The sequence below is a fragment of the Hemibagrus wyckioides genome, linkage group LG10 (assembly GCF_019097595.1).
Source record: "Hemibagrus wyckioides isolate EC202008001 linkage group LG10, SWU_Hwy_1.0, whole genome shotgun sequence".
In the NCBI taxonomy this organism is placed as follows: domain Eukaryota; kingdom Metazoa; phylum Chordata; class Actinopteri; order Siluriformes; family Bagridae; genus Hemibagrus; species Hemibagrus wyckioides.
In genome coordinates, this window is record NC_080719.1 from 11,795,783 (window position 1) to 11,810,927 (window position 15,145).

The following is a 15,145-nucleotide window of genomic DNA, read 5'->3' on the forward strand; positions in this document are numbered from 1 at the left end:
ATTTAGAAAGGTCTATAGATCGGTTTATATGGAAAAAAAGATATAAACTGTATTGATAGATAACTTCTTAACTGTTGGTTGGCCTATAATCATTATAACACATCCTGCAAGAAGTGTGAGTAGCATCTTGGCATACAGTGATGTAAAAGCAGCTCTCGGCATGGCAATCCTTAAACAGCTTAAAAATTGAGGGAAGTTTATCGTATGCTGCTCTAAAGCTGAGTAAACATTGCGGCTTTAAGTGATGGTTGACAGGTGTTTGACTGCCTTGAAGCTCCTACCTTTAACTCCACCCTCAACTCCTCAGGGGAAATACCAGGATGTGTTTTAGCTAACTTAGATTACACACGTCCTTACTTAGTGTGAACTGCTGCATTTCTAAAAGAACGTATCAAAGTATCTTGGACTATTAGTTAATAATAGATGAGGAATTAAGTTGAACCAGCAAGTGATGTGTGATGATAAAATATCAATCAATCAATCAATCAGTCAATCAATCTATCTATCTATCTATCTATCTATCTATCTATCTATCTATCTATCTATCTATCTATCTATCTATCTATCTATCTATCTATCTATCTATCTATCTGTCTATCTATCTATCTAGGTCTGTAGATTGTTTATATTCTATGGAAAAAGGGATATAAACCTTTATATACTTTTTCATAGGCATAATGACACTGGACTTTTTCATAGGGTTAGGGTTAGTGCTCTCAGAGATGCTAAATTGACGCTAATATTCTATATTGATAATATATCTTTGATCTTACCTGTTGTTGTTTGGCCTTTAATCATTATAACACATCCTGCAAGAAGCGTGAGTAGCATCTTGGCATACAGTGATGTAAAAGCAGCTCTCAGCATGGCAATCCTTAAACAGCTTAAAAATTGAGGAAAGTTTATCATATGCTGCGCTAAACCTGACTAAACTTTGAGACATTAAGTGATGGTTAACAGTTGCTTGGCTGCTGTGATGCTCTGACCTTAAACTCCACCCTCATCTCCTCAGGGGAAATACCAGGATGTGTTTTAGCTAACTTAGATTACACACTTCCTTACTTAGTGTGAACTGCTGCTTTCCCAAAAGGAAGAAACAAAGTAACTTCAATATGTACTTCTCGTATTAGTCAATACATCAAATATATTTGGTATTTAAAAAACATCAGTTCCTATAATTGACATACTGTATTTATGAATGACATGCAGTGACTTTTCTTGCAACGGTGTAATAATAAAAACATGAGATCCTTCGATTTGTACATTTTATGTTTAAGGTGGTTTGGACAACAACCAGAAGAAAAAAAAATTCTTTCAATAGTCAAGAATTATCAAAGGGTTAACTGTTGATTTATGCTTACACTTAAAATTTGGTCTTGGTCATTTATTATTAATAAACATGGCCAAGATTTGTCTAATTTCACAATGCATATCAAACATTACATGGCCAGTACCTTTCACCTACTGGCTACATTTTAGTGAATAATCTCAACAAGTGAAATGTTACATTATTTGACAGCTGCTATACACTTTAATTTTAGTGTGAGGTTTGAGGCACACAACTTTTGCAGTCATAACTCCTTACACTTTGATTTGCATATAAAGTTGATTAATGAATGCCACAGCGAGGGTGTGGTCGTGTGTCAGCTGGATGAACTGGCAAGTAATGCATGATGATTCACACCTATGTCTTTTTACCGGCAAGCGACTTATTTGTTTCTTTGTGTATTCAGTAACTGTTGGAACCAGGGAGAGAGAATGCCAGAGTGAATGAAAATGATTTAATTCAAATTGTTACGTTTGCAGATTTTATTGTTTGACTGAATATGCAAAGCACTAATTCAAACTTCTCTCAGGTTTGTTTCCATTATTTTGTGGTTCTTTGCATTGGCTTATTGTCCTCTTGGGATGTAAATTGTAATCGTAGGCACAGATGTCTGGCTGACTGGAACAGGTTTTTCAGACATGCTTTTATGTCAGCATTTCATAAAAGTTGTTTCCTTCTGGCCACTCTACTATAGAGGCTGGTTCTTTATAAGCTGATGATATTGTCCGGGTCTGCATGGATTATCCTATTTCACACAGTAACTTCTTAAGTGTTGTAGATGGTCTCCTAGACACTTCTAAAATACTGAATTTTTAGTTTTGTACTGAAGTTATCATTAAATTTCTTACTCAAATCGAATGGTAATCTATCTCAGGAACTCCAAACAGTTTCATAAAATAGCAGAATATATCTGTACATAAAATAAATATACAAATCACTCAAGTCTTAAGACTCAATCAAGTCCGAGTCTTAAGCCACACCTTAAGTTTGAGTCTGATGTTGGTGTGGAGTTACACCACAATACATGCAGATAAAGTAGTAATTTGGCTTCCAGATTTGCACTATGACTTTTTTTTTAACACTTTGACATCCTTATGCTCTTTGTAATCCTTATGTTTACAGATGTGTACCTCCTAAAAGTTGATTATTTTCCAAAAACAGCATATAGACATATACAAGTGTTTTATTATGTTTATATTACCAAAGTTTCAATATTATAATTATTACAGAATGACAGATAATACTTTTTAAATCTATTCATAGTAACACTGAACATTGTGGAACATCAGTTTATTCTTGTCCTCATTTAAACTTATTCCTTCACCAGACTCTTTTTCCATAATATAATTTATTATTATTATTATTATTATTATTATTATTATTATTATTATTATTGTTATTATTATTACTGATATTGTGGTATTAGTTGATGAGGTCACTTTGAATTCCTGTTACACATTTTATTTGTAGTTACTTGCTGATTTTTTCATTTAAAAATATATTTTATAAAATGCAATGGAGAGTAATGTTTTTTTTTTTTATCTCAGAGGTGGAGTTTTCGTAATTAAAACTTTAATGGAACAATTTAGAATCAAGTTAAATTCCAAATTTTGAGCTGTTTAAAGAAAATTACTGAGTTGTTTAGTCTCGGCCTCAGGTGTCATGCCATGAAAGCTGTCCGGACAGAAAGCCGTCATGTTTACAAATGTGACAAATGAGCAAACAAAATGAACTGTGATTGGTTGCTTCACATGTCAGTCATACACCCTCTTGTTGAGCTGCTTTGGAATCCTAACCTTCCAACTACGCAGATTACGATTAGTTAGAGGGTAAGAATTCTAAGGAGATTATTAGAGCCAAAAAAATAATAAATCAAGTCTAACTGGTGAACCGTGTCAAATGATCTGATTCGTTAACTCTGACTCAGTGACTCATGTTTATTTAAATTGTGACACTGCCATCTTCTGGTACATATGAATTCAAACATGGTTGGTCAGAAAAAATGTTGCACTATGCATAAAAAAATAAGTACTATTTTTGAGAAAAAATATGTAAGGTTTTCGTAAAAGGTACAAGAAACCAGTTTAGGCATCATGTAGAGTGCGTGTTTCACTATTAGATGGGTCACTGGATTGTTGTGTGAACAACACAAACATTTTGTTTAAAGTATAAAAAATTGATTAATTTATGTCTCTGTGATGGTACTATATATTCCTAATTCTATGCCACACTCTCACAAACTAAAACATGATAAGGAGTCAAGAATATTGACAAATTTCATTAATTTTTCGCCACAAAACACTTTCTAAAAACTATACAACAAACATTTTTGTGGAGTTTTAAATATGACCTAAAAACAAACAAACAAACAAACAAACAAACAAAAACACCTTCTGCTTCACTGGAAATGACATTCTCTGTTTTTCATTTTGCACAGATTAAAAGATGATTATTAAGAACTAAAACCATCTATAAAAAACAACACAGCTCGAACTGAAATATTATTAGTAAAGTAGCATGTTACCAATTTGCTTATGTGTTGTGTTTGTGCTTGTTGCAAAGGTGACAGAGCTTTCTCATTTCTATTTAATGTTTGTCTAATGGCTTTTTTTTATTATTTGATGAATGAGAAATAATTAGGTTCACTAATTAGTAATTAGGTTAATTAGGTTAAGTGTACACTTATGAACATGTTCACCATTTTATTTTGGTATTAATCACTGAAATATAAAATTATGTATATATCCACTACCTGGATTATTTGTCTTTCTAATTGTGCATCGGGTTTTGAACTCAACCAGGGATATCTATTGCATTGTTGGGAATCTCTTGACTGTTCTACCATTTGGGAGCCACTTAGTGTGGATGGGTTGGAACACAAACTGTGTAGCAGTGTAGTAAAGTCTCTCATCACACATCAGTTTATGACATTACTAATGCTCTTGTAGTTGAATGGGAACAGATACCCACACATCGGCACACTCCAAAACCTAGTGAAAAGCCCAGTAGTTCCAAGTAGAGTAGAGGTTATTATAACAGCAAAGGGTGGACTAAATCTGAAATTGGATGTTTAACAAGCACATATGGGTGTGATGGCCAGATGTTTACATACTTTTGGCCAAATAATGTATGTCATTAATGGCCACCAGGTATAATAAAATCTATTCTACAGACTTCAGGCTTATTTATTTAGAATGAGTATTGATCAATATGTGGTTGCTGCAGGTTTTCCGTAAGCTGTCACTTTTTCGATCTTCTTCACTGTCATCTTAATGGTACCATTAACATTAGCCTGTATTTGCTGGTAAAACTGCAATAAAAAGAAATATATGTGAAGTTACCTTTTACAGTGCCTTAATATTAATATTTAAAAATGTATACATACATTACACACACATAGAATAATGTATATATACACACACATATATGATTAGACATTTTGCAAGTTCTGCAAGGTGTGTGTAAACTTATGACCTCAACTGTACATAAGAACAGGAATTAACTTGCAGAGGTTCCATAACATTAATCAGTTAAAAATTGAAATTGGCAAACTGCTGCAGTAATGGAGGAGTAGCATAGACACCCCACACAATCTAATGCTTATAAATTATAAACACATCATGTTGTTATTTAACAAAGATAAATGTATGATAGTGTGAGGTTTTCTGTAAAGAGACATTTATGCCAGTATCAACACTTTGTAACATAACAAGATGTGTTTTTTTGTCTTATTAACATCTGAACTTCTCACATGAGTGAGTTTAGGAACTAACTTGTTACACAAACATTACACAATTAAAAGTAATTATAAATACTTATTGGCTTTTATCTATATTACAATTACTAAAAAACACAAAACTAATCGATACTGTAACTGTAATATTTAAAATATAGGATAAAGAATAGTCTTACCTCTTCTATATATAGGATGATTTTTTCATTGCTTAGTTCAGTGACAGATTGCATCCAAACCACTGCCTGAGCAGACTCTGTAATGTACAGAGAAACAAAAACACAAGAGTTCATTTTAAAAACAATTAAAAAAATTAATAAACAAACAATAAATAAACAAACACAAATCCATCTAAAAATGCTATTTCATATTTTAGAAATTAGAATAGGATATTGAAGGGTAGAGTATGACAAATACTACTTGTTTGTAGAATGGTTGTTAGGTCTGTTGTTCCTGGAGAGGTGGTTGTGATTGCAGTTGTTGCAAAGATAGATGTAATGGCTGTTGATGAAGGAGATTGGGTTGTGATGTTTGGCACTGGTAGAGGGTTGGTTGTAATGGATGTTGTTTCTGAAGAGTTGGTTGTTTTGTCTGTCGTTGGATAGATGGTTGTAATGGCTGTTGATTGGGTTGTGATGATTGTTGTTTCTGGAGAGATGGTCGTAATAGTTGTTGTTTGTGGAAAGGTGGTTGTTATGTTCGTTGCTGTTGGATAGGTGATTGTAATAGCTGTTGATGTGGTAGTGATTGTTGTTTCTGAAGAGATGGTTGTAATAGTTGTTGTTTTTGGAAAGGTTGTTCTGTCTGTTGCTGTTGGAGAGGTAGTTTGTATAGTAGGCAAATGTGTAAACAATGCAGCTGATGTTGGCGCTGTAGACAATGAAGGCGGAAATGTTGTTTCATTTGCATTTGATGTTTGTGTTGTAGCTGAAGGTGTGGATGTTGGCTCTGTAGACGATGAAGGTGAAGATGATGTTTCTTTTGTAGTTGATGTTTGTGTTGTAGCTGTAGGCGTAGATGTTGTTGATGTAGTTGATGTTTGTGTCGTAGCTGTAGGCATGGATGTTTGCTCTGGAGAAGGCGGAGATGATATTTCCTTTATAGTTTGTGTAGTAGACAAATGTGTAGACAATGAAGATGATGTTGGTGCTGTAGACGATGAAGGCGGAAATGATGTTTCAATTGTAGCTGATGTTTGTGTAGTAGCTGTAGACGTGGATGTTGGCTCTGTAGAAAATGAAGGAGTTGATGTTTCATTTGTAGTTGATGTTTGTGTAGTAGCTGTAGATGTGGATGTTGGCTCTGTAGACGATGCAGATGGAAATGATGTTTCACTTGTAGTTAATGTTTGTGTAGTAGCTGTAGGCGTAGGTGTAGGCTCTGTAGAAAATGGAGAAGGAGATGATGTTTTATTTGTAGTTGATGTTTGTGTAGTAGTTGTAGATGTGGATGTTGACTCTGTAGACGATGAAAGCGAAGATGATGTTTCATTTGTAGTTGATGTTTGTGTAGTAGCTGTAGGCGTGGATGTTGGCTCTGTGGACAATGAAGACAGAAATGATGTTTCATATGCATTTTTAACCAAAGGCCAAAAAGGCAATTTTTGCCAGTTTTGAGAGTGCCTATCTTCAACATTGACTTTTGTTTTATTATGTCACACTCCACAAGAGAGTTTAAAGTAGAAAGCACTAGTTCAAAGGTTTCGACTAACTTATGGTAAGAATATTACGAATATGAGTAGTGAAATTTTGTAGCCTAAATACAGGATACATTATTATTATTAGTAGCACTAGTAGTAGTAGTACTACTAGTAGTAGTAGTAGTCAGTAGTTCGGGGCTCGAGCCCCGAATGTTTTATCCCGAATTTTGCCACCGGAGTGTAGAGGAATTAAGTAAATGTTGATCGGTTTAGTTGAGCACTGTTTATTAAGTTAACAAATGTGTGTTGTGTCAAAAAGGAGGCCCACTGTCTGATTCTGAAAACCCCTGACATATAGGACCCTTTTGAATATTATTCCCTAGCCAATATGTACAAAAGCCTTAAATTAAATAAACCTAAAGATAGATCTAAATAAAATATAAAATGTTAAAGCACTAAGATAATTACAGTCTGAACAACATGACTTTCTATTATTCAACTAATGCAGCATTTAAGTTAAAATACAGACATGGCTTAGGGGAACAATGGACCAGAACAGACTCCATCATTCAGCTGTTCTGTCAATAGAAAAAGGATTCTCAGTACTACAAATACTAGTATGGTATGGTAATTGACATGGTAAATGTCAAGTCTCTCTGATGATTCCACCGCCATTCCACAGATAAGTCTCCAAGAGCATGAAGTAGACAAGATACAAGCAGCAAGACAGATGAGAGAATGAGAGATGAGAAAACAATAAGAGAAGAGAAGAGAGGCTGTAAAAAAAAATAAAGAAAGAATAATACATAGCCTACAGTAGTGGCAGCATATGAATGAAGAATGAAATAAGAGGTGCAAGTATAATATAGATTATTGTAAAATGATAATAATAAAAAAGGATCTACATGGCACTGGTTCACACACAAGCTGTAACAGAGATACCAGGCATACCTGTGTGAGAGAGAAAATGTAATCAATTTAATGAACTCCTTTTTTAGTAGTGTTGGATTATAAATTTATAAAATGTTAAATCTAGGTTCCAACGTAATAGTATATAAACTGAAAAATTTATTTACATTGGGTTTTACATTTTGAGGTAAAGATAATGACATTCTAAGAAGATCAAGTCTGGCAGCCCAGGTGTCGGAGACATTAACATTTTGTCTTTATGTACTTCCTGACCTCCGGGCAGGGTCCCAAGTTAAATGTGAATGCTAATCTCAAGGCCAGGCTGTGCCTTTGTCTCTATGATAATGTGAAGGTCTGGGCAAAACTGTCAGGCTGATTGGATTAGCACCTATGCATTTGAATGACACTGTTATGCTGATGAGATCAGGGCTCGGGAAATTCTGTTACCGGGCTGATTCCTGTACCGCATTTGCATGCTTTGTATAGATTGTGTCCACCTCTATGTATCCCTCCCCCTTGAAAATTCTACAGTGCTGAGCTATAGTCAGACTTGGACTCACTCGCACAGTGAGTTCTCAATAAAGAATAACTTCTGCTTGAAAGATATCCCAACATCTCCTGGTCTCTGCTTCGACATGGAAAGAGATGGGCCATCTCTGCTCTTCAAGACTGTTTTGAGTGCACTGACTGGGACATGTTTAGGGAGGCTGCAACCAATGGCGACTCTATTGACTTGGAGGAGTACACGGCATCAGTGACCGGCTACATCGGGAAATGCATTGATGACATGAATGTCTCCAAGACCATCACAACACGCTCCAACCAGAAGCCGTGGATGACTGCGAAAGTGCGTGCTCTCCTGAAGTCGAGAGACTCTGCCTTCAGATCAGGGGACAGGGCGGCCTTAAAAACAGCAAGGGCCAAACTGTCCTGAGCCATCAGAGAGGCGAAGCGTGCACACGCCCAGAGAATCCACGGCCACTTCCAGAACAGCAGAGACTCCCGGCGCATGTGGCAGGGCATTCAGGTGATCACCAACTACAGGACAACTTCACCTTCCTGTGACAGTGATGCCTCCCTTCCAGATGCGCTGAACGACTTCTACGCTCGGTTTGAGGCACAGAACAACACAACAGCAAGGAAGACCATCCCTCCTCCTAATGACCCAGTGCTCTGTCTCACCACGGCTGACGTGAGGAGAACTCTATGCAGAGTTAACCCACGGAAGTCTGCTGGACCAGACAACATTCCTGGCAGAGTTCTCAGGGAGTGTGCAGAGCAGCTAGCAGATGTCTTCACTGACATCTTCAACATCTCGCTGAGCAGCTCCATCATCCCTACGTGCCTCAAGACAATGACCATCGTCCCTGTGCCAAAGAAGTCCACGGTTTCCTGCCTCAATGACTACCGTCCCGTTGCACTCACACCAATCGTGATGAAATGCTTCTAGAGGCTCGTCATGAGGCACATCAAGTCACAGCTACCACCCTCGCTGGACCCCTTGCAGTTTGCGTATCGTCCTAACCGTTCCACGGACGACGCCATCACCACAACCCTCCATCTGGCCCTCACACACCTGGACTGCAAAGACTCCTACGTTCGAATGCTGTTCATAGATTTCAGTTCAGCATTCAACACAATCATCCCTCAGCAGCTGATTAAGAAGCTGAGTCTCCTGGGCCTGAACACCTCTCTCTGCAACTGGATCCTGGATTTCCTGACTGGGAGACCTCAGTCAGTCCGGATCGGGAGCAGTATCTCCAGCACCACCACACTGAGCACTGGAGCACCTCAGGGCTGTGTGCTCAGTCCATTGCTGTTCACTCTGCTGACTCACGACTGTGCAGCAATGCACAGCTCCAACCACATCGTCAAGTTCGCAGATGACACGACCGTGGTGGGTCTCATCAGCAAGAACGACGAGTCAGCATACAGAGAGGAGGTGCAACATCTAACAGCCTGGTGCAGAGCCAACAACCTCTCCCTGAACGTCGACAAGACCAAAGAGATGGTTGTCGACTTCAGGAGAGCACAGTGTGACCATTCTCCGCTGTCCATCGATGGCTCCTCTGTGGAGATCGTCAAGAGCATCAAATTCCTTGGTGTCCATCTGGCGGAGAACTTCACCTGGTCACTCAACACCAGCTCCATCACCAAGAAAGCCCAGTAGCGCCTCTACTTCCTGAGGAGGCTGAGGAAAGCCCATCTCCCTTCCCCCATCCTGACTGTGTTCTACAGAGGGACCATCGAGAGTGTCCTGAGCAGCTGCATCACTGCCTGGTTTGGGAACTGCACCGTCTTGGATCGCAAGACCCTTCAGCGGATAGTGAGGACAGCTGAGAAGATCATCGGAGTCTCTCTCCCCTCTATCACAGACATTTACACTGCACACTGCATCCGCAAAGCCAACAGCATTGCGGCTGACCCCACACACCCCTCACACACACTCTTCACCCTCCTGCCATCTGGAAAGAGGTACTGGAGCATTCGGGCCCTCACAACCAGACTGTGTAACAGTTTCTTTCCTCAAGCCATCAGGCTCCTCAACACCCGGGACTGAACTGTTCTACACTCTCACACACACTCTCACTCAGGACTGAACTGTTCTACACTCTCTCACACACACACACACACACACACACACACTCTCACTCAGGACTGAACTGTATATTAAATCTCTGTCTCTCTCACACACAGATACACACACTCTCTCTTGACTGTTTGGACGCATACACACACACATAATTTATACTGTTCATTACTTACTGCACTACCTCTAACTGTCATCCGCTGCTATAGTTATATTTATGTTTATTCTATTTGCACTACCTCAACTGCTGCTGTGTATTTTTGCACAATATTTTTGCACAATACTTTTTTTTTTTTACATCATTTCACTTTATCTATTTTATTTCACATACATTCCAGTACACATGTTCTTTTATTTCTTTTCGGCACTAAGTGTGCTGTGTTCTTTTGTGTTGTCTTTATTGTATTCATTGTCTTTTTGCACTGTCTTGTCTATGCTCTGTTTGCACCTAGCTGCACACTGTGCACTTTACATGGCTAAGACAAACTTCTGTCCTAGCTCTGTGGTGTTGTTTGTTGTTTTGTGTTGAACTTGTTGTATGTTTATGTAGCACCAGGTCCTGGAGAAACGTTGTTTCATTTCACTATGTACTGCGCCAGCTATATGTGGTTGAAATGACAATAAAGCTTCTTGAATCTTGAATCTTGAAAAAATTTCCAACAGTAGCAAGGCTCTGAAATGATCGGAGGAGTCAGAAAAAAAGATTGAATAAAATTTTCTAAAGTTGCATATTGTTTGTGTTAATTTGTGTTTATTATTAAACAATATTACAGAATGTGTTATTCTTGCTTACCCCTAATTAGCCCCTGATGTTTCTGGCTCAGCCCCTGATGTTTTCAAATCCTAGAAACGCCCCTGGTAGTAATATTGTAAGATATGTATACAACACAAAGCTATTGGAAATTGGTACTGTGTAATATTAAGTTACAATTGTCAAAGTGATAAACCGAGCTACCTTTATTGGATATGCCCTAAGAACTTTTTGTGCTTCAGTAGTCTTATTTATTTATTTATTTATTTATTTATTTATTTATTTATTTATTTATTTATTTATTTATTTATTATGTCAGTAGTTTATTACATATTTTGTATAATTTAACCACATTTCTTGTCTATTTTGCACATTGTCCTTCAGTTTATCTAGCATATCTGTCTTTTTTTTGCACATATGACTACCTCAGTATTTTTTTTACCATTGAACCTTACTGTACAGATTTCACACAGTGTGTTGCATCCCCACTAAACTCTGGACTTTTTTAAAATCTCATTAATAAACATATTCTATTTTATTCTATTCCAGTAAAAATAAAAAAAGCAACAGGCAACTCAGCTGCCAGTATTTTGCTGTAAATTTAAAGCTAAAAAGGTTTACTGTGTAGTTTTTCTCAGTCTGAAACTCATAACAGGAAAATTTGGTATTTGGATAATGTGTGGCCAATCTACTTCACTGGCTGTAGAAGAGGATGGACTGGACAGACTGGATGAGTTCCTTGCTGTGTCTAGGGTAACATTCTTGGTCAGAACATGTGCTCTTATTTCTTGGTGCTTCTGCTTGTGATATAGTTTTGAACAGTTTCCAGATAATTTTCAGTGTGACCTTGCAGAGCTGAGCACTAAAATCAGAGTCCTTATACAGGATGACAAAGGTCTGATCAGTTCTTCTTGTCGGAAAGAATGTCTTTGAGCTTATTTTATTATAATAACACATTGGGGTATAGCTTCTATATGCAACAAAAAAGATATGAAACAAACACATTAAGATCAAACAATGATCTTGTTAACCTGACAGTGTCCAGTAAACACCATCATAGCTTTGGAGTATGAGGTCCCATGCAAATCGGCACTTGATGCTAGTGATACTATATTAAGGCATATTTTTCTCATCATATGTTTTCACAAAATAATTATCATGGCACCAGTGCTTTTAAGAATTATATAAAAAACTCAATACCTACAAAAACGTTTTCCAAATATCAGATAATGACAAAAAAACAGAGATTCATATTTTAAAACAGACTTGCTTAGGTGGTTTCTGTCTCAGAATTACACATTGTAATCAATGTTAACATACACATAAAGTTTTTGCGGAGATCTTTTACACTTATTTGGTGTCATCCTGTTCTATACTAGCATTAGACAAATCGAAGGAATTTAGAAGCAAGTCACACAATATAAATACATTTGAATATTGCTTTTAAATATAAACTCTGGTAATGTAATTATTTTTATTTTTTGTCCATAATTTTTATTTTTTGCATTTTTATGGAGAGTGTGTCTGGAAAAACTTTACCTTTTATAAAATGCATGTATATTCAGGCAGGTCTGTAGATTGGTTTATATTCTATGGAAAAAAGGATATAAACTGTATTGATGATAGATTACTTCTTACCTGTTGGTTGGCCTATAATCATTATAACACATCCTGCAAGAAGTGTGAGTAGCATCTTGGCATACAGTGATGTAAAAGCAGCTCTCGGCATGGCAATCCTTAAACAGCTTAAAAATTGAGGGAAGTTTATGGTATGCTGCTCTAAAGCGGAGTAAACATTGTGGCTTTAAGTGATGGTCGACAGGTGTTTGGCTGTCGTGAAGCTCCTACCTTTAACTCCACCCTCAACTCCTCAGGGGAAATACCAGGATGTGTTTTAGCTAACTTAGATTACACACGTCCTAAAAACCTGCTTGTAAGATCTACACTTAAAATCTGGAAACAGATAAGACGTCATTTCGGATGGCTAACTATGTCCCCCAAATCTCCTATTCATGCTAATCATGTCTTCAGTCCTTCAGTGATTGATACACTATATTGCCAAAAGTATTCGCTCACCCATCCAAATAATCAGAATCAGGTGTTCCAATCACTTCCATGGCCACAGGTGTATAAAATCAAGCACCTAGGCATGCAGACTGTTTTTACAAACATTTGTGAAAGAATGGGTCGCTCTCAGGAGCTCAGTGAATTCCAGCGTGGAACTGTGATAGGATGCCACCTGTGCAACAAATCCAGTCGTGAAATTTCCTCGCTCCTAAATATTCCACAGTCAACTGTCAGCTGTATTATAAGAACGTGGAAGTGTTTGGGAACGACAGCAACTCAGCCACGAAGTGGTAGGCCACGTAAACTGACGGAGCGGGGTCAGCGGATGCTGAGGCGCATAGTGCGAAGAGGTCACCAACTTTCTGCAGAGTCAATCACTACAGACCTCCAAACTTCATGTGGCCTTCAGATTAGCTCAAGAACAGTGCGCAGAGAGCTTCATGGAATGGGTTTCCATGGCCGAGCAGCTGCATCCAAGCCATACATCACCAAGTGCAATGCAAAGCGTCGGATGCAGTGGTGTAAAGCACGGCGCCACTGGACTCTAGAGCAGTGGAGACGCGTTCTCTGGAGTGACGACTCGCGCTTCTCCATCTGGCAATCTGATGGACGAGTCTGGGTTTGGCGGTTGCCAGGAGAACGGTACTTGTCTGACTGCATTGTGCCAAGTGTAAAGTTTGGTGGAGGGGGGATTATGGTGTGGGGTTGTTTTTCAGGAGCTGGGCTTGGCCCCTTAGTTCCAGTGAAAGGAACTCTGAATGCTTACCAAGACATTTTGGACAATTCCATGCTCCCAACTTTGTGGGAACAGTTTGGAGCTGGCCCCTTCCTCTTCCAACATGACTGTGCACCAGTGCACAAAGCAAGGTCCATAAAGACATGGATGACAGAGTCTGGTGTGGATGAACTTGACTGGCCTGCACAGAGTCCTGACCTCAACCCGATAGAACACCTTTGGGATGAATTAGAGCGGAGACTGAGAGCCAGGCCTTCTCGTCCAACATCAGTGTGTGACCTCACAAATGCGCTTCTGGAAGAATGGTCAAAAATTCCCATAAACACACTCCTAAACCTTGTGGACAGCCTTCCCAGAAGAGTTGAAGCTGTTATAGCTACAAAGGGTGGACTGATGTCATATTGAACCCTATGGATTAGGAATGGGATGTCACTTATGTTCATATGCGAGTCAAGGCAGGTGAGCGAATACTTTTGGCAATATAGTGTAAGTCTTTTGCATCATGGCATGCTAAGGGCATTAGGGAAATTAATGATTTGTACGATGAGGGTGCTTTTTGTTCATTTCAGCAGATGTGCAAGCAATTTCATATCCCTAAGAACAATTTTTTCCGCTACCTCCAAATTCGTGACTTGTGCGTAAAATATTCCCTCATTTCCCTGCTCTGCCTCCATGTTCTCCATTTGATCATTTACTGGAGGACCCTCCAAGATGCAAAGGCATCATATCGATGCTTTACTGTAAAATTTTGGCTCCACTCTATATATCCCTCTCCCAAATAAAAGCTTTCTGGGAATATGACTTAGGAATGGTTATTTCTGATGAGGACTGGGAATCAGTCTTATATAGAATTCACAAGTCTTCAGTCTGTGCAAAACATGGACTTCTGCAGTGCAAAGTTGTACATCGAGTACACTGGACAAAGCTGAAATTATCTAAGCATATAGATCCTGCTTGTGATCGCTGTAGGTTTATCCCAGCCTCTAATGCACACATGTTTTGGTCCTGTATAAAGCTCAGGGGCTTCTGGTCTCCAACTCCAACACAATGGATTCGTCATGTCCTCTTTTTTCCTAAAGTTGGAGAAAATCAAACATTCTATCTCATCTAGGCTCATCTAGGCCGTTTAATAAAGCTTGGGGCCCTTTCAAGAAATATGTCAGGGAACATGTTTCATTGTCGGACATAGACTGAATCTTAGTTCTAGCATTTTTTTTTCTTTTTCTTTGTTGTTTTTCTTCATCAGTTAAACTCTATTGTATCATACTGATTGTACATTTTCATTGTTTTCCCAAGCCACACCTGTCTTGCTTTTTTGTTTCCTTTTTTTTTGTTTTTGTAATTTTGTCTTAAAATTCATAAATAAAGTTTAAAAAAAAAAAAAGATTACACA